Raw genomic sequence first — 22,383 nt, forward strand, 5'->3', positions numbered from 1 at the left:
TATATCCTTTTTAATTCTGAATTCTCCTACAAAGTTTGGTGAATTGTTCACATGATTTATTTTTATGTGCAAGAAACAACACCTATGTGAATCTAAAAAATTCATCCACAATTACAAAAGCATAAGATTTACCACCAAGACTTTGCACAAAATTGGGCCCAAATAGATCTAGGTGAAGCATCTCCAAAGGTCTAGTAGTAGATATGAATTTCTTTTTCTTAAAACTAGATTTCGTTTGCTTACCCATTTGACATGCATCACAGATTTTATCATTTACAAAAGACATTTCAGGAAAACCTTTAACCAATTCTTTTCTAACAAGTTTAGACAATAAATCCATGCTAGCATGTCCTAAATGCCTATGCCACAACCAACTAGCTTCATTTATAACAGAAAAACATGTTACTTGTTGTGAAGCTAAATTATCAAGTGAGGTAGTATAGACATTTTCATGTCTATTAGCAATAAAAAGTACTTTGTGGTCCGTTTTATTTTCCACTATGCATTTGTCATTTTCAAATGATACTTTATATCCTATGTCACACAATTGACTTATGCTAAGTAGATTATGCTTCAGTCCATCAACCAGTAAAACATTATCAATAGTAAGGAAGGAATCCTTACCAACCTTACCTACCTTGATGATACGCCCTTTGGCATTGTCCCCAAATGTTACATAACCTCCATCCTTGGGAACGATTGATGTGAATTTGCTTGCATATTCTTTAAAATTTTTGATTCAGCAAGCATTGCCCCCCAGTACTTCTTGATAATATCAAAAAGGGGATATGTATTCATATACATATATATACATCTAAATATTTATATATATTTATAGTTTTATCTTGCAAAGAATGGTTAAACAATAAATATACTTTTTGCTTCTTGTTTGTGTGCCAAATTGCTATACCCAATGTTTTAAAATAAAAGGGGGAATGTTTTTAAAGGAGGCAAACTCATTTAAGAAGAATGAATATTTTTTTTAAAAAAAGGGGGACTGCATTTCTAAAGCTAAGACTTCTTTCAAAGTCATCAAATGTTTTTCTTAGCTTAACCCTTTTGCTTATGCCAAAGGAGGGGAGGTTTTATTGAGCAAAATGCATGAGTGCTTGTATCTTGTTGCTGAGACTAAATGCAAATGATTTTGAAATGTCTTATGTCTTTTTTACTGAATGCCTAGAGAAAATTGTTGATCATTGTTTATTTTTACGATATGCATACTCTTAGGGGGAGTCTTTTCAGGCTAAACCCATTTTGCTCATACATGTTTGTCATCATCAAAAAGGGGGAGATTGTTGGTTTTTTGAGTCCGATCTCTGGTTTGATGCTGACAAAACACAGCAAACTTATGTGTGTATTTAGCATGTGAATAGGTCCATAATTGAGATCACACGTAAAGGACATGGAGAATAGAGGCCAAGAAGGATAATACACATACACCTGACTTACTCCATAAAGTGAAGAGCAAGAAGACTGAAGACATTTGTTTTTATTGTAATTGCATTTAGTTTCTAGGTCTATAATAATGGTCTGCAATATTTGCATGTCATGCATGATAGGGTGTATATGCTCAAGAGGCCTTAGAATGACTGTAGGAATCATCACCCATATAGCCTAAAATGGCTTATATTTATTTACACTGGGTTGATGAAGCACAGAGACCAGATCAGGACTTAAATGCACGTTGTAGGCAGTCTTGGTTGACCAAACCCTAAGTAGTACTAAAGCCTCGGTTGACCGAATTGACCAGAAGTCAACATGTTGATTTCACGGTCGACCATTCTGAAACGAATGTGCCTTCCACAGTTGACCGAACTGACACGTGGCTGACCCCGAACAACTTGGTCGACCGAACCATTAGCTCAAAACTGACTTGGTTGACTGAACCTTAGAAAATGGTCAAACGAATCTGCCTTGGCCGACCGAACCTCGAAGGGTTCGAAATTGCCTTGAGATGGTCGACCATATCTCCAGTTCAAAATGGTCACGGTCGATCGAACTCAATAATATGGTCGACCGAACCTCTCGGGTTGGTAAAATTTTTACTGCAGTAAATTAGTGTTAATTTTCATTAAACTCAATTAAAGAAATCTCAAAATACCCTTGATGTCCCCAACGGTTATATTTTTTCCCAACTCTATATATACCTTGTCATTTGTCATAATTAATATTAGATTAGCATATAGATTAGTAAAATTTTCCTTCAAAAATTTATTGTGTAAAATATTTTATACTCCCAATTTTTACAAAGCATATTGCAAAATCTCTTTCTCATACTCATTTAATTATATATCTTTGAGAGAGCTTATTTTTGTGGGTATTCATTCATTCTCTTTGCAAGCTAACAACTCTCCCATACTTGCATTTGTTGATTGTTGATTTTGGAGAGTAGCTAAAAGTTTTACCCATTGTATTTTACTTATAAATATTAGATTGGGAAAAACTCTTCATTGGCTTAAGAACTTGCATCCTTATTGCAAGTTTCATAAGCTTGCTTTGCGTTTTGATAAAATCATTTTTTGCAAGCTTAAACCCTAATATCCATTGTGCTTGATATTTGAAAAAATTTTTTTGTGATGTTTGCTTAGGGTTTTGAAGATGCTTTGAATATTCATATTGCAAATACATTATCTTGAAATCAAAGGTCTCACTCTCATAAACACATATTGACACGCATATTGTTGAGAGCTAACACATTGGTTAACGAAATCCCATTTGAGCATTAATTCCTTATCATTTGTGAGTGCATTGGATGTATTGTGCATAGTGGTACATGTAACGACCCAAAAATTACACCAATTTTTTTTTTATATATTTAAATTACTCTGATACCCTAGTAATACCTGCTATAGCATCTCAGGTCCCAGATGGGCTCTGAGGTATCCCTGTACAAAAAATGACATACCTATGCAGCGAAAAACATAAAGTCATACACCTATATTTACAATACTAGAATTCAGTGTTTCCAAACCATACATACATATTTACACATTATCCTAGTATCATCTACTCAAAATTACAGTCCCTTGAATACACATACCCTATAAATAGGGCAGTACAAAATATCTCTTTATTTGCGAGCCTGATCTACTCACCTAACTGGATCACCTGAAAAATGTTAAATCACTGAGATGAGACAACGCTCAGTAAGAGGAAATATGCTAATACTAGTGTGTGGTGAATGAGTTTTGTAAATATTATACTAACAATATCTGAAACTGTAAAAGCTGGTAAATCAAATACAGAGTATAATTTGCATCTATCATAGTTTAAAGTATAACTGTAATATCTGAGTTTTCTACTTTTTCATACTTCTAGTATCATATTATATCTGCTGATATTCTGTAAATCTGTATACATATACATAACTGAGGTGTTTACCCTAGAAAACTGTATGTCATGATTTAACCACTCATGACAGGGTTGTGCGGCCCGTAGGTAGGACTTAATCCTGGTTGGCCTACCAGGTAAGTCAACTATAACTTTACCAATCCTTAGCCTAGCCAAACTGCAACCTCTCTTAGGCATGGAACTGGTAACTACCTTGTCAAACCGGCCTCCTCAACCCAGTCTTATAGGGAGTTTGCAATCCCTACAGACACGATTGATGGAAACCATCCACACACTATCTAAGGTGTAAGGTTGCACTCTGATCTATTCTAGCAACGGTACCGTGCTCTGCTAATTGAACATAACTTGATTCATCAGGGTCTCATACTGTATATACTATTTCTATAGATATCCTACTATTTTCATCATGATTCCAAAATTACCATAACACTATAAATCTGATATGAAAATACTTTAATATCTGACTAAAATTCTTTAATTTCTGATTGAAATAATTATAATATCTGACTGAATAATCTGTAATGCCTGAGTGTTATGGTTTTGGAGATCATGACATTCTATAAATTCTATAAAATATTTGTCTGTATAATAATTGTAAAATATCTGTTTGGTAAATATCTATCCATATATACATTGTAATTCATAATTCTGTAAAATCTAGTGAAACATGTTTCTATGCAATGCACTGTAAATCATGATATTCTGAAAACTATATAAATTATGTACTAAACATATATCTACTCAGGCCACACAATTCATAAATCTCATGTTATGGAATCTGTAAAACTGTATAATTTATACCTTGTACCTTAGTAAACAAATACTATAATTTACAGATAATATTTCTGAATTTACTAGCATTGTATATTTCCCTTACTTAACTGGCTGGGAGGCTTCCCTCCAATTCCACTCTCACGCCCTCAGCGTAGTATCCTCAAAATCCGGAAATAATACATATGTACCAATTCCTCAGTAAATCACTAAATTCCCCAAAAGATCATCTCACTCACATTTCCTGAACTTACATACTTGTAATTTTCTAAACTATAATTTACCTGGACTCCTAGAAAATATCTACTGGGGTCCTCAACCCATGTCTCTAGGGTCCCAAAAACACCCTCACCCTGAAAACATAACACCCTAACTTTACTCCACAAAATACCAGTATACTCTCACATAATACAAAATTTGAATTCAAATAAGCCTACTAATACTAAAAATAGCTAAATAATCTACTTACCATGATTACGGGATGATGCCCAAGTTGCCCTAATCGACAATTTGATCTAGCAGACTTGTAGAGAATCTCTCCAGGATCAACGTGGCAGCTTCTAATCTTCAAAATGGGGAGAAATGGGGTGAGAATCGTAGAGAGAAGGAGAGAGAATTGAGTTAGAGAGAGAAAGAAAAGAGAGAAAATGAATTTCTTTCGCTGAAACTTGAATTGGGCTATATATAGAGTGCTCTCCACATGGACTCGTTGACGAGCCACGACACCTTGTCGATGAGACCAAGAAGGAGGTTCATTGACGAACACATGAATCTCATCGACGAAATTCTGGTCATGAAATCAACCCCTCGGTAAATTCTCGTTGACGAGACACGCGCCTACGTCAACGATCCCAAGAAGTCTATTCATTGACGAACGCTTTGCGTTCGAGTCCCCCTTAAAATTTCCTTTTCTTCCTCCTTTCTTTATTATTTAATTTCTATAATTATCCAAATTATTACATTCTCCTCGCCTTACAAAATTTCGTCCTCGAAATTTACTATCTATATTGAACACCATCCTTTGAGGAAAATAGGCTACTTATTTTATTACTTACCCTCACTTATGGCGGAGGAATACTGTGGTTACAACTACAGTTCTAGGAGATTACAAATGTACTTATAAAAGAAAATTCTCCCAAAACAAAAACACTACCTATCCTATAATCTAAAATACAACTATACATTCATGACTTTGTACTGAATAAAAATAAAATTATTATTATCTAAATAACACTGACTATTACTATATCCCACTAAACAGTTGTGGGTATTTCTGTCTAATCTCTTCCTTAAGCTCCCACGAAGCTTACTCTATAACTCGTTTCAGTGGACCTACCTTCAAAAATACCCGATCTCCCATGTCAAACTCTAACTCTTGGTGGCGAGTATCTGTGTAGCTTTTCTGCCGGCTCTGAACTGCACTAATTTTGTATTTAATTAGTTGGACTTTATCGTAAGCCTGCTGCACCAATTCTGGTGCGAAAACTCGCCTCTCACCCACTTCATCCCAGCACAGTGGAGAACGACACCTCCTACCATATAACGCTTCATATGGTGCCATGTTGATACTGGTCTGATAACTATTATTATATGCGAACTCAACCAACGACAGATACTGGGTCTAGCTACTCCCAAAATCCAGCACGCATGTTTGTAGCATATCCTCAAGTATTTGGATCATCCTCTCAATCTGCCCATCAGTCTGAGGATGAAAATATGTGCTGAATGCTAACTGTGACCCCATGGCCTCATAAAAACTCTTCAAAAATCGTGACATAAATCGGGGGTCATGGTCTAAGACTATGGATACAAGCACTCCATAAGAGCGAACTATCTCTTGAATGTACAATTCTGCTAGCCTATCCATAGTATAGTTGACTTTAATAGGAATAAAATGAGCGGTCTTCATCAATCGATCTATTACCACCTAAATATTATTTTGTCTATGTCATGTTGGTGGTAGCCTTGTCACAAAATCCATGGAGATGTGAACCCATTTCCACTCAGGGATGTAGAGTAGCTGCAACTGTCCTGTGGGTCTCTGGTGCTCAACCTTTATCTACTGACACTTCAAGCATTACTTTATGAATTCAGCAATCTCCTTTTTCACGCTGCTCCATCAGAAAGATTCTCGTAGATCTCGATGCATTTTAGTACTACCTGGATGCATAGTATATAAAGATCTGTATGCCTTCTCTAAGATAATCTTCCTGATCTTAGCATCTATAGGAACACATAATCTGGTACGAAACCGTAGGGTTCCATCATCTGATATGTTGAAATCCTCCTCTTGCCTGTCTCGCACTTTCTCTATCAACGTTGCTAACTCTGGATTAGTTCTCTAGGCAGCTTTAATCATTTCTTGCAATGTAGGCTATAACACCAGGTTGGCAAAAAATGCCTGGTGATCACCCTCTATTAGCTCCACTCCTAGCCTCTCCAAATCCATTTGCATAGGGCACTGAACCTCCACTACTGACACCATTGCTTCTGCCATTTTCCTACTTAATGCATCAACCACCACGTTTGCTTTCCCTAGATGGTAGCTGATAATACAATCATAATCCTTGATAAGTTCCAACCATCTTCTTTGCCACATATTCAAATCTTTCTAGGTCAAAAAATACTTTAAGCTTTTATAATCAGTAAAAATCTCACATTTCCCACCATAAATTTAATAATGCCTCCAGATTTTTAGAGCATACACCACTGCTGCTAATTCTATATCATGCATAGGGTAGTTCTTTTCATATTCTTCAAGTTGTCTAGATACATAGGCGATGACTCTTCCATGCTGCATTAACACACATCCGAGTCCCTTTAAAGATGCATCACTGTATATCACGAATCCATCTTCCCCTGATGGAACAGCCAGTACTGGTGCTGAGACCAACTGCCGCTCTAGCTCCTGGAAGCTCTGCTCACAATAATCGGTCCAATAAAACTTAACATTTTTCCTCGTGATTCGTGTTAGTTGACTTGATATACTGGAGAAACCATCTATGAAGCATTGGTAGTAGCTCGCCAAACCCAGAAAACTTCTGACCTCCTGGACATTTCCTGGCCTCACCCAACTCACCATTACCTTTATCTTACTCAAGTCAACCGATATACAGTCCTTGGAGATCACATACCTGAGGAAAGCAACCTGCCTTAATTAGAATTCACATTTCTTTAATTTTGTGTACAACTTTCTTTCTCTCAATATCTGCAACACCAGCCTCAGATAATGTTCATGCTCCTCAAAACTCCTTGAGTAGACTAGTATATCATTAATGAAAACCACAAAAAACTAGTCTAGGTAGTGATGGAACACCCGATTCATTAAATCCATAAATATTTCTAGTGCATTAGTCAACCCAAGCGGCATCACTAAAAATTTGTGATTCTTATTTCTGGTTCGAAATGCTATTTTTGGAATGTCCTCCGCTCTAACTTTTACCTGATGATAACCTGACCATATGTCAATTTTATAGTAGACCTAGGTCCCCTAGAGCCGATCAAATAAGTTGTCAATTCTGGAAAGAGGATATCTATTATTGACCGTCAATTTGTTTATCTCCCTACAGTTTATGCACGTCCTCATGGTCCCATCTTTCTTTTTCACGAACAGGACCCCACAGCAACACACTGGGCCTGATAAATCCTTTATCCAACAACTCCTGCAATTGATCTTTCAATTCCTTTAATTCGGCTAGAGTTATATAGTATGGTGCTTTAGATATCAGTGCCGACCTTGGTAGTAGATCCACGGTAAATTCAATCTCTCGATCTGGTGGTAAGCTAGACAATTCTTCTCGAAAAACATTTGGAAATTCTCTGACTACTGAAATATTAGCATGTTTTAGTTCTTCTTTTGGCAATTCCTTTATGTAGGCAACATACCCCTGGCAACCACCCTGTAGCAGGCTCCTCACCTGAATAGCTGACACTAGCTGTGGTGAGGAACACACACGTAGACCCATAAATTTGTATTCTTGCTCACTCAAGGGTCTAAAAATCACTTCTTTTTGATGGCAATATGTGCTGGCGTGACTAACTGCTAGCCAAACCATACCCAGTATTACACGAAACCCCTGCATATCTAGTACCACGAGATCAGTTGGTATTACTTTCTCCTGAATGCTTATTCGAAAGTTCTGAAGTACCTTCCTACACCTCACCATAGATCCCGTCGGCATGACTATAGACAACTCAACATCTAATAATTGTGCCTATACCTATAATGACCTGCCTAATTTACCAATTGAATTAATTTTTTTTTTCATAATAACATTCAGTATAATAATGTACCACTGAATAACATAATCAACCTCGACCCATGGGTACTAGGGATATATCTTATATACAACTCAGACACCTAAGCAGCGGAAAACATAAATTACATACATGCCATCCAACAGTTATAATACCAAAGCACTACAAATCTATCAAGTATATACATATATACATCCCAAAAAACCAAAAAGGTAAACTAAGATCATATTCCAAAACCATTTGACCCTAGCTTAGAAACTCACCCTCCTACCAGGGTGGTATAGACTACCTTTACTAACGTGAAACTCAGTTCGTTCTGTCTAACTAGATTCCCTGAAATGTTTTATAAGCTGGGGTGAGACACCTCTTAGTAAGGGAAATAAACTAATATCAGTGTGTGGCAACATGATTATTTCCGTGTTATACATATTACACTACATAAAACATATTTGATAAAATTGCTTGTATCATATATGGATAAAACATAATTTATTATAACATGGAATAACATATTGAGTTTCTATACATGAAAACATCATATATAATCATACATGAAATAACAACCTGGATGGATAGCTGGCTGGGGTCATGTCTTACCCCCACATAACTAGGTAGTGCAACCCGAAGGCGAGACCTAGCAATGGCTGGCCGACCACACTAGATCAACATAAGTTTATAAGTACGATGGGTCTTCCCCTTCTGGTCCGGATACTAGAGGGATGCCTGCACTACTATAAAATAACATCAACTGCCAATCGCCCACAGTCCCTTACAACATGTGGTAACACTAACATATTCATTATCATGATCATATAGCTATGGTACCATGCTTCTTGAAAGCCTAAACCAAGCCTTCCGGGTTCTAATAACATATAGTAAATCTCAAATAACAATACATAGCTATTTCACAATAACATTTGTCAAAATAATATTTTCTTGTATTTTTGCATATCATAATGTATAAACCACAACCCTTATGCCAGCATTTGTATTTTGGTGAAACACGGTCCTTACGCCAACATAGTAAAACATGAGAACAACAGCCCTTACCCTGGCATAGCATATCATATAAAAACCTTGGCCCATATGTCGACATATCATATAAAAGCCCCAGCCCTTACGCCGACATATCATATAAAACCATGGCCCTTACGCCGGCATATCATATCATGTAAAATCATGGCCCTTACGCTGGTATATATTAAACATATATAGTTTGAAATCTTTGTATTGTTTCAATACCATACTTTAAACATAGTTCTAGTATCGTTTTTAATATTTTCCTGAAAATAGTAATAAAATGCTAAATCTGAAAACATATCATTCTGATAATTCATAAAATCATATACTATCATACTCATGCCACACAAAAATGAATATTATTTTATTCATAAAATCTGCACAAAATCATATTCCTTGCTGAATGGTATTAAAATCATTTTCCTGTTATCAATAGTATTTCCAAACTTAATTCTACAACATACATAATTTCCTTGAAAATAAAATTTGAATATTAATAAATAATTTCATGAAAATACCAACTTTGTTTATCTCCTTACCTGGCTTTCTAGGAAGCCCACGAAAACACCCAAAATCACACTCGTGTGTTCCCTAGCTCAATACCCTGAAATTGATTTTTTCCCAAAAAAACTTCAATATAAACCCATATAATACCTTCCTCAACCCAGAAATACCAAATACCTTAATAAATATTAAAATAATCAACTCACCCAAATTTTGGGATGATTCCCAAGTTGGCTTGACCTACAAATCACTCTAACAGATGTGAAGAGAATCTTCCTAGGAGTGACGTGGCAGCTTCAAATCATCGAACCGGTGAAGAACCAGCCTAAAATTCTAGAGAGAAAGGGTGGAGGGCAAAGTAGAGAGAGAAAAGGTGAGTTGCATGCGAAATTTCTCGCTAAAATCCGAATTTAAGCCATTTATACACCTGCCTTCGTCGACGAGACACATCACTTCGTCGACGAGGCCAAGTAGAGAGTTTGTCGACGAACATTTATTTATCATCTACAAATTTCAGACCTTGCAACAGCCCTCTTGGTAATTTCTCGTCAATGGGACACGTGGCGTGCGACGAATCCAATAGGGAGTTCATCGACGAAATCGAAGGGTTCATCGACAAACCTTGCTTTTTCCCCCTTTTTAAATTTTCCTTTTTCCTCTCCTTTCTTTATTATTTAATTGCTACAATTCACAGGGTCTCTACATTCTCCCCTTCTTATAAAAATTCTGTCCTCAAAATTTACTATTTGGATTGAACACCATCTTTTAAAGAAAATAGGCTATTTATACTATTACTTACCCTCACTTATGGCGAAGGATTATTGTGGTTACATTCAAGGCTCTTGGAGATTACATATACACATAAAATAAAATTCTCCCACAACCAAAATACTACTTATTTTCCATAAAATTATTACATCTAACTAACCTACACAAAAGAAATTTTACATATTTACTAGTAACTTTTCTTGATTACTACTGATCCTCGCTAAAGAGATACCGGTACTTCTGTTGTATCTGCTCCTCAAGCTCCCATAAAGCTTCCTCTATCTTATGATTTCTCCGTAAGACTTTTACTAAAGGAATCATCTTATTGTGCAATTCCTATTCTTTCTTGTCTAGAATCTGCACTAGTACTTCCTCGTACGCTAGAGTATCCCTGAGCTTTATCTCACCATAACTGATCACATGGGAGGGGTCTGAGACGTATTTTATCAACATGGAAACATGGAATACATCGTGCACTCTGGACAAAACAGGTTGTAAAGCTAGCCGAGGAGCCACTGACCTCACTTTCATGTATCTCGAAAGGGCCAATGAACCTAAGACTCAACTTACCCTTCCTCCCAAACCTCATAACTCCCTTCAACGACACTATCTTCAGAAACACGTGATTTCCCATATCAAATTCCAATTTCCTACACTGAGTATTAGAGCAACTCTTCTGCCGACTCTAAGCTGCACTGATTCTGTCTTTAATGAGCCGAACTTTATCATATGCCTGCTACACTAGCTCTAGCTCCACAACTCATCGCTTATCTAACTCATCCCAGTATAGAGGAGAATGACACCTCCTACCATAGAGCGCTTCATAAGGTGCCATTCCAATGCTGGTCTGATAGCTGTTATTGTATGCAGATTCTACCAACGGCATATACTGAGTCCAACTACCCTCAAAATCCAGCACGCACACCCACATCATATCTTCTAATATATGAATCACCCTCTCAGTCTGGCCATCCGTCTAAGGATGAAATGTCGTGCTGAAAGATAATTGTGACCCCAGAGCCTCTTGAAAGCTCCTCCAAAATCGTGATGTGAAACGTAGGTCTCGATCTGACACTATAGACACTGGCACACCATGAGAACAGACTATCTCCTGAACATAAATCTCTGCCAATATGTCCATGGAGTAGTTGACTTTAATAGGAATGAAGTGAGCAGTCTTTGTCAATCTATCAACGATCACCTAAATAGCATTCTGACCATTCTATAGCTACATGATACCACTTCCACTATGGGATGTAAAGTGGCTGCAACTGGCCCGTTGGCCTCTGGTGCTCAGCCTTTACCTGCTGGCATGTCAGACATTGCTGTACGAACTCAACAATTTCCCTCTTCAAGCCGCTCCACCAGTAAGACTCTCGCAGGTCCCTATACATTTTAGTATTACCTGGATGAACTGTGTACAAGGACTTGTGAGCCTCTTCTAAAATCATCCTCTTGATGTCCATATCTATAGGCATGCATAACCTGGTACGTAATCATAGAACTCCGTCATCTGAAATACTGAATTCATCTCCCTGTCCGTCGTGCACCTTAGCTATCAGCTCTGCTAATTTTGCGTCATCTCTCGGAACTGTCTTAATCCTTTCCTGTATAGTAGGTTGCACTATCAGGTTGGAAATAAATGCCCAAGGATAACTCTCTACCAACTCTACATTGAGTCTCTCTGACTCACTCGAAAAATAAGCAGCTCGGAAGCTATCCCAAGTATAGGAGTTTTGTCGTGTAATATTAAGCCCAAGGGCTAGATCATCTCCTCAGGGAATGCGTTTTAATCTCAGATTTTACTTTCTTCCAATCAAAATTAAAAAGGTACTGAATTCAGTTCAGATTCGGGTTTTCAATATTGTGGAGACTTAAATGAAAACACAAATTAAAGTCCTAAAACTATCACGCACGAAATTAAATAACAATAATGAAAACCCTAGTCTACTTAAGGAAACACTAGATCATACTAACTAAAAATGGAAACTTTAAACATGAAATTAAAATAACAATAATGAAAACCTTAGTCTACTTAAGGAAACACTGGGACACACATTAATTAAAAATGGCAACCTAGAACATGGAATTAAAAACACACAATGGAAACTAAACTAGACACATACTAAAAAAAACCGAACCTACTAAAAATCAAACCTTTAGCACAATTAAGAGATCAAATCAAGAATCAAAATTTAAATGCAAACATGAATTCAACGAAAATTTAAAAAACGTAAACAATAACAGAACACAATAAAAACACAACCTTTACTAATCATAGATCCTAGCTAAATCGAATTTCGACAAAAAAAAATATCTGAATTTAATTAAGAATGCTAAATTAAAATAACTATCAATTAGATAAACAAAGAGATTAATTTAACAATAATGAAATACCCAACATTACTCAACTTAAACAAAAAGAAAGAAAACTCCAATAACATTAGAAAAAAAAAACTAAACTTTCTTCAATATTCCAAGATTCAAAGAAAAGTAAATAAAAGAAAGAAAGAAAGGAAAAGAGAGAGAGAGAGAGAGAAAGAAACAAATCCACAGAGCCGTGGCAGCAGCTGCGGCTGTGTGTGGGTTGGTTCGCGGCTGTGGCATGGAGCAAGGAACAGCGGGAGAGTGGCTCATGGATCTGCTGGTGCTGTTGGCGGCCGCCGGAGAGAGCAACAAAGTGCAGCAGGAGCTTTTTGTGCTGCGGCAACAATGGGCAAAAGAGGTTTGAGCGAGAGAGAGAGAGGGATAAAGGGAAGGAAAACAGAGAATAGAGAAAAGAGAAAGAGAGCAAAGCAGAATTTAAAAGAACACAAAAAAACAAACTAAAGAAGAAGAAGAAGAAGGAGAAGAGGAGAATGGGGAAGAGGAGAATGGGGAGCCCTAGGGGCTGCCTACGCAGGAAGAGGAAGAGAAGGGTTAAATAGGATAGAGGGAAAGACCTAGACCCGAATAGGAGACCCGACCTGGTAACTTGACCCAATTGGAGTTGACCCGAATTGCTATATTTTTTCATTTTTTTTATTCTCTGTTCATTTCAAATCTGATTCTTCTATAACCTGTATCTCATAAAACTCAAAACACAAAAGTTGTAGATAATCCTTTTCTATTTCTCCAAAAATTTGAATCGTCTTGATTAGAGCTCGTATGAAAAAGTTATGCATGAAATACGAATAGGTGTTGGTTTTGGTTCTCGGGAATTTTCCTGCGACAAAAAAATTACCAAAACTTAATAAATAATGCAATAAAGTTCAAGAATGATAATTTTGGCACTTTATTAAAATATTGGACAATTTTAGGCATTTAATTAAAAATATAAACTGTAAATTTCAGGTTAAGTTGCCCAATTACGCAGTTTTGACGCGTAATCACACCCCCCAACTAACGTTTTGCTAGTCTCTAGCAAATGACGTGAATGATTCTCAGGGTGGTGCCTATAACTACATACTCCAATAATCATGAAATCAATGCACATGGGACATAGTTATACCACTTCACATACAAGGACATAACTGAATTTCACACAGGCTTGTTCATATTTAGTACACACTCTCCAAAGCACGTCACTCATGCAAGTTTCATCGTTTATATGTCATTTAAGAGTAGTATACTCACATGAAGTTAATCATTGGCACATTCAGAGTTAATGCAATCATATAAGTTCGAGTATAAACAGGTAAACTCTCTAGGTGTGTGTGATGTGTGTGACTCAGTACACCTAGGACGCCAGTGGACACCTACAGAACGGTCGCTTTGACTCGGCCTAACTGGTATACTCTCAAAAACACTCAAAGAAAATGGGTTCACTCGTCATATGTGAGGAGGAGTGTCGCGATCAAACATCCCATATATTAAAAGGAACAATGCTAAGTATATGGAGTGGACTAGTCTGGAAAGGATCTAGCCTATCTATGAGGTGTCGGGTCCTTCACCCTAGCATCTTCTCACCTACTCGCCATATCCAACCGAGACCACCCTAGATCAACTTATTCACAAACTTGTCATGAATTCATTTGAGGCATTAATCGGTTGAAGAATCTTTATACGTGAAAAATATGTGTCATGTCCTTGATTCTTTGTGATATGTATGTGGATCAAGCATTAACGTTTCATCTCATTCGCATGTGTATTGCTTATTCTTTTTTCTGCTCATTCTTTATTTTCTGTCTTTTCTTGAGCAATAAGGACAATCATAACACTTCTTTTGTAATCTTTATACCATCAATGGGAATTGAGCTCGAATAGGAGTTCATGAATTAAGTCTATCTCTATTAGTGGCTCAGCCTTCACATTTTGAGTAGGCTACAAGACCTAGGTTTCTATCTCCCCACTAGGTGTCACCTCTAGACTAGCAAATCAAAAATAAAGACTAGTGTACAAGGAATCATCCAAAAAAAGAGAATTGAGTTCTATGAACTTTGATTTGATATTAACGCTCAAAAGGACGATAAATAGCTCAAGGATATCTCACAAGGTGTCATAGTCTCCACGGGTGTTCTCTCAATGCTCACAGGAAACCCTAAGTGCAATGAATCACGTGAGTGTGTATTCAACCTCATGAGATGTCGTGTAAATACATGAAATTATATAGCCACATTAACACGAATGTACTACCAATCAGTTCTTCATGGAGTCATAAGATCATATAAAGAGAAACTACACATGATTGACTCAAGTGTGTCATTCATAAGTTATATGCAAGTATGCGAAGGGTATACAAAGTGTTAAGCATGACGTAGTGCAATGTAATTCCTCAGTGCTCCTCCTTTATTTCTCTCTTTTTGATTTTTTATTTTTTTTGAATTTTTTTGCTTTTTTTTTTTTGTTTTTATATGAAACCCGGTACGTGTATGTGCACAGTGTCACATGCGAATGCTCATCCCCCCCCCCAACTAAAGTGGAACATTGTCCTCAATGTGAAAGCATAAGGGAAATAGAAAAGATTGTGCACGAGAAAAGTAAGGAGTACCTGAGTGGCGAAATAATGGAAAACAAAAATCAAACTACAAGAAAATGGACTTGAAAACTAACTAAAAATAAAATAAGATAAGATAAAATAAAAGGAAAATAATCAGTTATGTCCTTGTATGTGAAGTGGTATAACTATGTCCCATGTGCATTGATTTCATGATTATTGGAGTATGTAGTTATAGGCACCACCCTGAGAATCATTCACGTCATTTGCAAATTTGAGACTAAGACCAACATTCCCCGGCAACGGCGCCAAAAACTTGACTCACTCGAAAAATGAGTAACTCGAAAGCTATCCCAAGTATAGGAGTTCTGTCGTGTAATATTAAACTCAAGGGCTAGATCGTCTCCTCAGGGAATGTGTTTAATCTCAGATTTAACGTTCTTCCAATCAAAATTAAATTGCACTGAACTCGGTTCAGATTCGGAGTTTTTCAGAGTTGTTCAATTTTACTTTTGACGAATTAGATGGCACGTAATTTAAAAAATCCTAAAACTAACATGTACTAAATAAAAGAAACAAGAATAGAAATCCTAATTTACTTAAAGAAACATTGGGACACACACTAATTAAAAATGGAAACTACAAATAAGGAATTAAAACACGCTAGAATGGAAACTCTAATCTACCTAAGGAAACATCGACACACGAACTAATTAAAGATGGTAACCTAGAACATGGAATTAAAAACACACAATGAAAACTAAATTAGACACACACTAAAAAAAAAACCAAACCTACTAAAAATCGAACCTTTAGCACAATTAAGAGATCAAATCAAGACTCACAATTTAAATGTAAACATGAACTCAACGAAAATTTAAAAGACATAAACAATAACGGAACACAATAAAAACACAACCTTTACTAATCATAGACCCTAACTAAATCGAATTTCGACAAAAAAAAAAATCTGAAAATAATTAAGAATGCTAAATTAAAATAACTATCAATTAGATAAACAAAGAGATTAATTTAACAATAATGAAATACCCAACATTACTCAACTTAAACAAAAAGAAAGAAAACTCCAATAACATTAGAAAAAAAAAACTAAACTTTCTTCAATATTCCAAGATTCAAAGAAAAGTAAATAAAAGAAAGAAAGAAAGGAAAAGAGAGAGAGAGAAACAAATCCACGGAACCGAGAAGTTGCTGCTGCACTTTGGTGGTCCTGCTATGGAGTCGGCTAGTGTTCTGCTGTGCTTGGGGACTGCTGAAGATGGTGGAGGAGGCTGGCCGTACTGCAAGAGGGCAGAGGAGGCCAAGAGAAACAGAGGAAAGGGGGAGAGTGAGGGAGGAAAGACAAAGGGAAGGAAGAGAGACAAGGGGAGAGAAGCAGAATTGAAAAGAACAAAAAAAAAACAAACTAAAGAAGAAGAAGAAGAAGAAGAAGAAGAAGAAGAAGGAGAAGAGGAGAATGGGGAGCCATGGGGGCTGCCTCCGCAGGAAGAGAAAGAGAAGGGTTAAATAGGATAGGGGGGGGGGGGGGAAGCCCTAGACCCGAATAGGAAACCCGAATTGCTATATTTTTTCATTTTTTTCATTCTATATTCATCGCAAATATGACTCTTTTGGAGCCCGTATCTCACAAAACTCAAAACATAAAAGTTGTAGATAATTCTTTCTTCTTTCTCCAGAAATTTGAATCGTCTCGATCAAAGTTCGGACGGAAAAGTTATGTACAAAATACGAATAGGTGTCGATTTTGATTCCCCGGAATTTTCCTGCGACAAAAAATTACCAAAATTTCATAAATAGTGCAATAAAGTTCAAGAATGATGATTTTGACATTTTATTAAAATATTGGATAATTTTAGATATTTAATTAAAAATATAAACCGTAAATCTCAGGTTGAACGTCCAATTACGCAGTTTCGGTGCGTAATCACTCTCCAGATCCATCTAGATCGGATGCTGAACATCCATAGCTACCAGTGCTGGTCTCACTAATTTCCTACTTAAAGCATCAACTACCACGTTTGCTTTCCCTAGGTGGTAACTAATAGTTCAGTCATAATCTTTAATAAGTTCCAACTACCTCCTCTGTCTCATGTTTAGCTCATTTTAAGTGAAAAAGTACTTCAAACTTTTGTGATTAGAGAATATTTCGCATCTCTCACCGTACAAGTAATGCCTCCAAATCTTTAACGAGTGTACCACTGCAACCAATTCCAAATCGTGGATAGGGTAATTCTTTTCATATTCTTTCAATTTCTTGGAAGCAAACGTTACTACCCTGCCTTGCTGCATCATTACACAGTCGAGCCCTTTCAAAGACACGTCACTGTAAATAACATAACCATCACCCCCTGACGGAATAATCAACACGGGTGCAGTGACAAGCCTCTGCTTCAATTCCTGGAAGCTCTGCTCACAATCCTCATCCCATTCAAACCTAACATTCTTTCTGATCAGATGTGTACGAGGTTCTAATAAAGCTGAAAACCCCTCTACAAACCGGTGGTAATAACTCTCCAATCCCAAGAAACTCCTTATTTCCTGAACATTCTTCGGCTTGGCCCAATTCAACACTGCCTCAATTTTGCTAGGATTCACTGAAATAGCATGCCCCTAGAAATGCCACTTTCTTTAGCCAGAATTCACATTTGCTAAACTTGACATACAACTTCTTTTCCCTGAGCATCTGAAGTACCGACTGTAGATGCATCTCATGCTCCTCAAAGCTTCTTGAGTAAACTAGTATGTCATTGACTCACTCGAAAAATGAGCAGCTTGAAAGCTATCCCAAGTATAGGAGTTACATCGTGTAATATTAAGCCTAAGGGCTAGATCATCTCCTCAGGGAATGTGTTTAATCGTAGATTTTACGTTCTTCCAATCGAAATTAAAAAGGTACTGAACTCAGTTCAGATTCGGGTTTTTCAAGAGTTGTTCAATTTTTGAGTGAGTCAAGTTTTTGGCGCCGTTGCTGGGGAATGTTGTTCTTAGTCCCAATTTTGCATTTTTCTCGTCATTTTTATTAGTTTTAAGAAAAAGGAAAAAAAAGAAGAAAAAAAAAATCGAGTTTTGAAAAATGGCTGCACATGCACCGCGCACGATAATAGACTTTTTGCAGCTTGAATATGCCACTGCATCCTCTTCCACTGTTTTACCTTATGACGAGCTTAATTTCATGATGCAGCGCGGGAGGACATCATTGCTACCCGAGTTTTACGGGACGGAATCAGAGTGCCCTTATCAGTACCTAGTAGAGTTTGAGTTAACCTACAACATGTTTTTCTCTTATGCTAAAACTGACGAATCTACTAGACTAAATTTATTTCTTCCTACTTTGCAGGATAAGGCACTGATTTGGTTTCATTCTATGAGATCTCATTCTATCACTAATTGGTCTGATATGAAGCGTGAATTCCTGCATGCGTTTTGTCCCTCACAGAGAACTCAATTTTTGCAGGAATAGATTCTTAATTTTGTGCAGCAGGATGATGAGACATTTGGGGCTTGCTGGAAACGATTCAAGGATCTGCTAAGTACTTGCCCACATCACGGGTTCGACTTATGGAGGTTAGTTGATTATTTTTATACTGCTCTTACCCCTGATTGCAAGTGTTTTGTCCAAACTATATCTAATGGAGAGCTCGTCAGTGAGGATCCAGATCAGGTATTATCATTCTTTGATTACTTAGCTGACAATGTCCCACAGTGCAACACACGATACACTCAGACACCCATGGCTGCACACCCTACCGGCACAATTAATGGTGGTGATGCATATGAACCACCAAAATACCCAAATATTCCTCCGCCTCATTACCAGCCACAACAGATCCCTCAGAGCTGTGTGTCGTCAGAATTTTTGGAGGATAGCATAACACAGATGGCGAACATGCACTAGCAATTCATGCAAACTCAAATCGATCATAATAATGAATTTCGGGATACCATTAATGCGATAAGCACACAGTTGGACATCTTAGAAAATGAGGAAACACTCGCAGAACCTCAGCCTAGTTCTCAAGAGTACCAGAAACCTCAACAACAAATACATGATGTTTCTCTTGAGACAGCAGAGGCCACCATCACCTTCAGTAACGAGAAAGACGACCCCCAATCTGAAATGCTCATCGTCGGACAAATAGTTGTCCCAGCACCAGAAGTTATGGTTGAAATAGATGAATTCAAAGAAAAATCAGAGGAAACGAGCCCAAAAGCGGAGCATTTAGTTGATGAGGAGACTGATACTCATACGGAGTACCAACCTGTGGTACCTCATACTCCGAGCTCAGAAACCGTGGAACCGTCACTCCCACCTAAATTAGATGTTAAGGAGCCTAGTGTGAAGACAGACTCTTGCAGTGGTATGATGATATGTACACCTGATAAAGAGGGTGATCAGTCTAGTGAGCATATGATTTTCAAAGAACCAGGTAAAACCTTTAATGTTAATGCTTCTGATGAACTGCAGGTAATTATTCCGATCACTTTCTCTCAACCGTTAGTTCGTAAAGAAGTACATTTCCTGGACACAATGTTGAATAAAGACCCTTTCTTGTCCACACATGAGGGTCGACCTGCACATGTATTGTTTGGTATATTGATGAGCATTATTTCATTTGAGGTTGATTTTTGTGCAGGTATGATGACTGATCGATTGTGGCAGCTCAAATTTGGAGAACTACCGATGCAATTTATAGACCTGCGGCCACCAGACGAAATTCCTCCAGAGCCTCCGCCAAGACAATTGTGATGTTTTTCTTTCCCTTATTTTCCTTTTATTTTATTTTATTTTTAGTTAGTTTTCAGGTCTATTTTCTCGTAGTTTGATATTTGTTTTCCATTATTTCGCCACTCAGGTACGCCTTACTTTTCCCGTGCACAGTATTTTCTATTTTCCCTATGCTTTCACATTGAGGACAATGTTCCACTTTAGTTGGGGGGGGGGGATGAGCATTCGCATGTGACACTGTGCACGTACACGTACTGGGTTTTTAAAATAAAAAATAAAAAAAATCAAAAAATCAAAAAAAATCAAAAAGAGAGAGAAAGAAAGGAGGAGCACTGAAGGAATTACATTGCATTATGCCATGCTTAACACTGATTCATACCTTTCACATACTTGCATATAACTTAAGAATGACACACTTGAGTCAATCATGCGTAGTTTCTCTCTATATGATCTTATGACTCCATGAAGAATTGATTGGTAGTACATTCTTGTTAATTTGACTATATAATTTCCTGTATTTATACGGCATCTCACGAGACTGAATAAACACATTCACGTGATTCATTGCACTTAGGGTTTCTTGTGAGCACTGAGAGAACACCCGTGGCAACTATGACACCTTGTGAGATATCCTTGAGCTATTTATCGTCCTTTTGAGCGTTAATATCAAATTAGAGTTCATGGAACTCAATTCTCTTTTTCTGGATGATTCCTTGTACACTAGTCTCTGTTTTTGATTTGCTAGCCTAGAGGTGACACCTAGTGGGGAGATAGAAACCTAGGTCTTGTAGCCTACTCAAAATGTGAAGGCTGAGCCACCCCTAGAGATAGACTTAATTCATGAACTTCTATTCGAGCTCAATTCCCATTGATGGTATGAAGATTACAAAAAAAAGTGTTATGATTGTCCTAATTGATCAAGAAATGATAGAAAATGAAGAATGAGCAAAATAAAGAAGAAGCAATACACATGCGCATGAAATGAAATGTCAATGCCGGCCCATACATATCACAAGAAAGTCAAGGACAACACATATTTTCCACGTATGAAGATGCTTCAACCGGTTAATGCCTCGGATGTATTCACGACAAGTTTGTGAATGAGTTGATCTAGGTTGGTCTCAGTTGGATATGGCGAGTAAGTGAGAAGATGCTAGGGTGAAGGACCCGACACCTCATAGATAGGTTAGATCCTTTCCAGACTAGTCCACTCCATATACTTAGTATTGTTCCTTTTAATATGTGGGATGTTTGATCGCGACACTCCTCCTCACATATGATGAGTGAACCCATTTTCTTTGAGTGTTCTTGAGGGTATACCAGTTAGGCCGAGTCAAAGCGACCGTTCTGTAGCTGTCCACTAGCGTCCTAGGTGTACTGAGTCACACACATCACACACACCTCGAGAGTTTACCTGTTTATACTTGAACTTATATGCTTGCATTAACTCTGAATGTGCCACTGATTAACTTTATGTGAGTACACTACTCTCAAATCACATATAAACGATGAAACTTGCATGAGTGACGTGCTTTGGAGTCGTGTGCATTGAATATGAACGAGCTTGTGTGAAATTCAGTTATGTTCTTGTATGTGAAGTGGTATAATTATGTCTCATGTGCATTGATTTCATGATCACCGGAGTATATAGTTCTAGACACTACCCTAAGATTCATTCACGTCATTTACTAGAGACTAGCAAAACGTTAGTGGGGGGTGTGATTATGCGTCAAAACTGCGTGGGCGTTTAACCCGGGCTTTACGGTTTATATTTTTAATTAAATATCCAAATTTGTTCAATATTTTAAAAAAGTGCCAAAATTATTATTCTTGAACTTTATTGCACTATTTATGAAGTTTTGGTAATTTTTTGTCGCAGGAAAAATTCCCAGAAATCAAAACCGATACCTGTTCGTATTTCATGCATAAATTTTCCGTCTAAGCTCCGATTGAGATGATTCAAATTTCTGAAGAAAGAGGAAAGGATCATCTACAACTTTTGTGTTTTGAGTTTTGTGAGATACGAGCTCCAAAAGAACAGAATTTGCAA

This window comes from Malania oleifera, chromosome 13 (genome assembly GCF_029873635.1).
Source record: "Malania oleifera isolate guangnan ecotype guangnan chromosome 13, ASM2987363v1, whole genome shotgun sequence".
NCBI classification, from domain to species: domain Eukaryota; kingdom Viridiplantae; phylum Streptophyta; class Magnoliopsida; order Santalales; family Ximeniaceae; genus Malania; species Malania oleifera.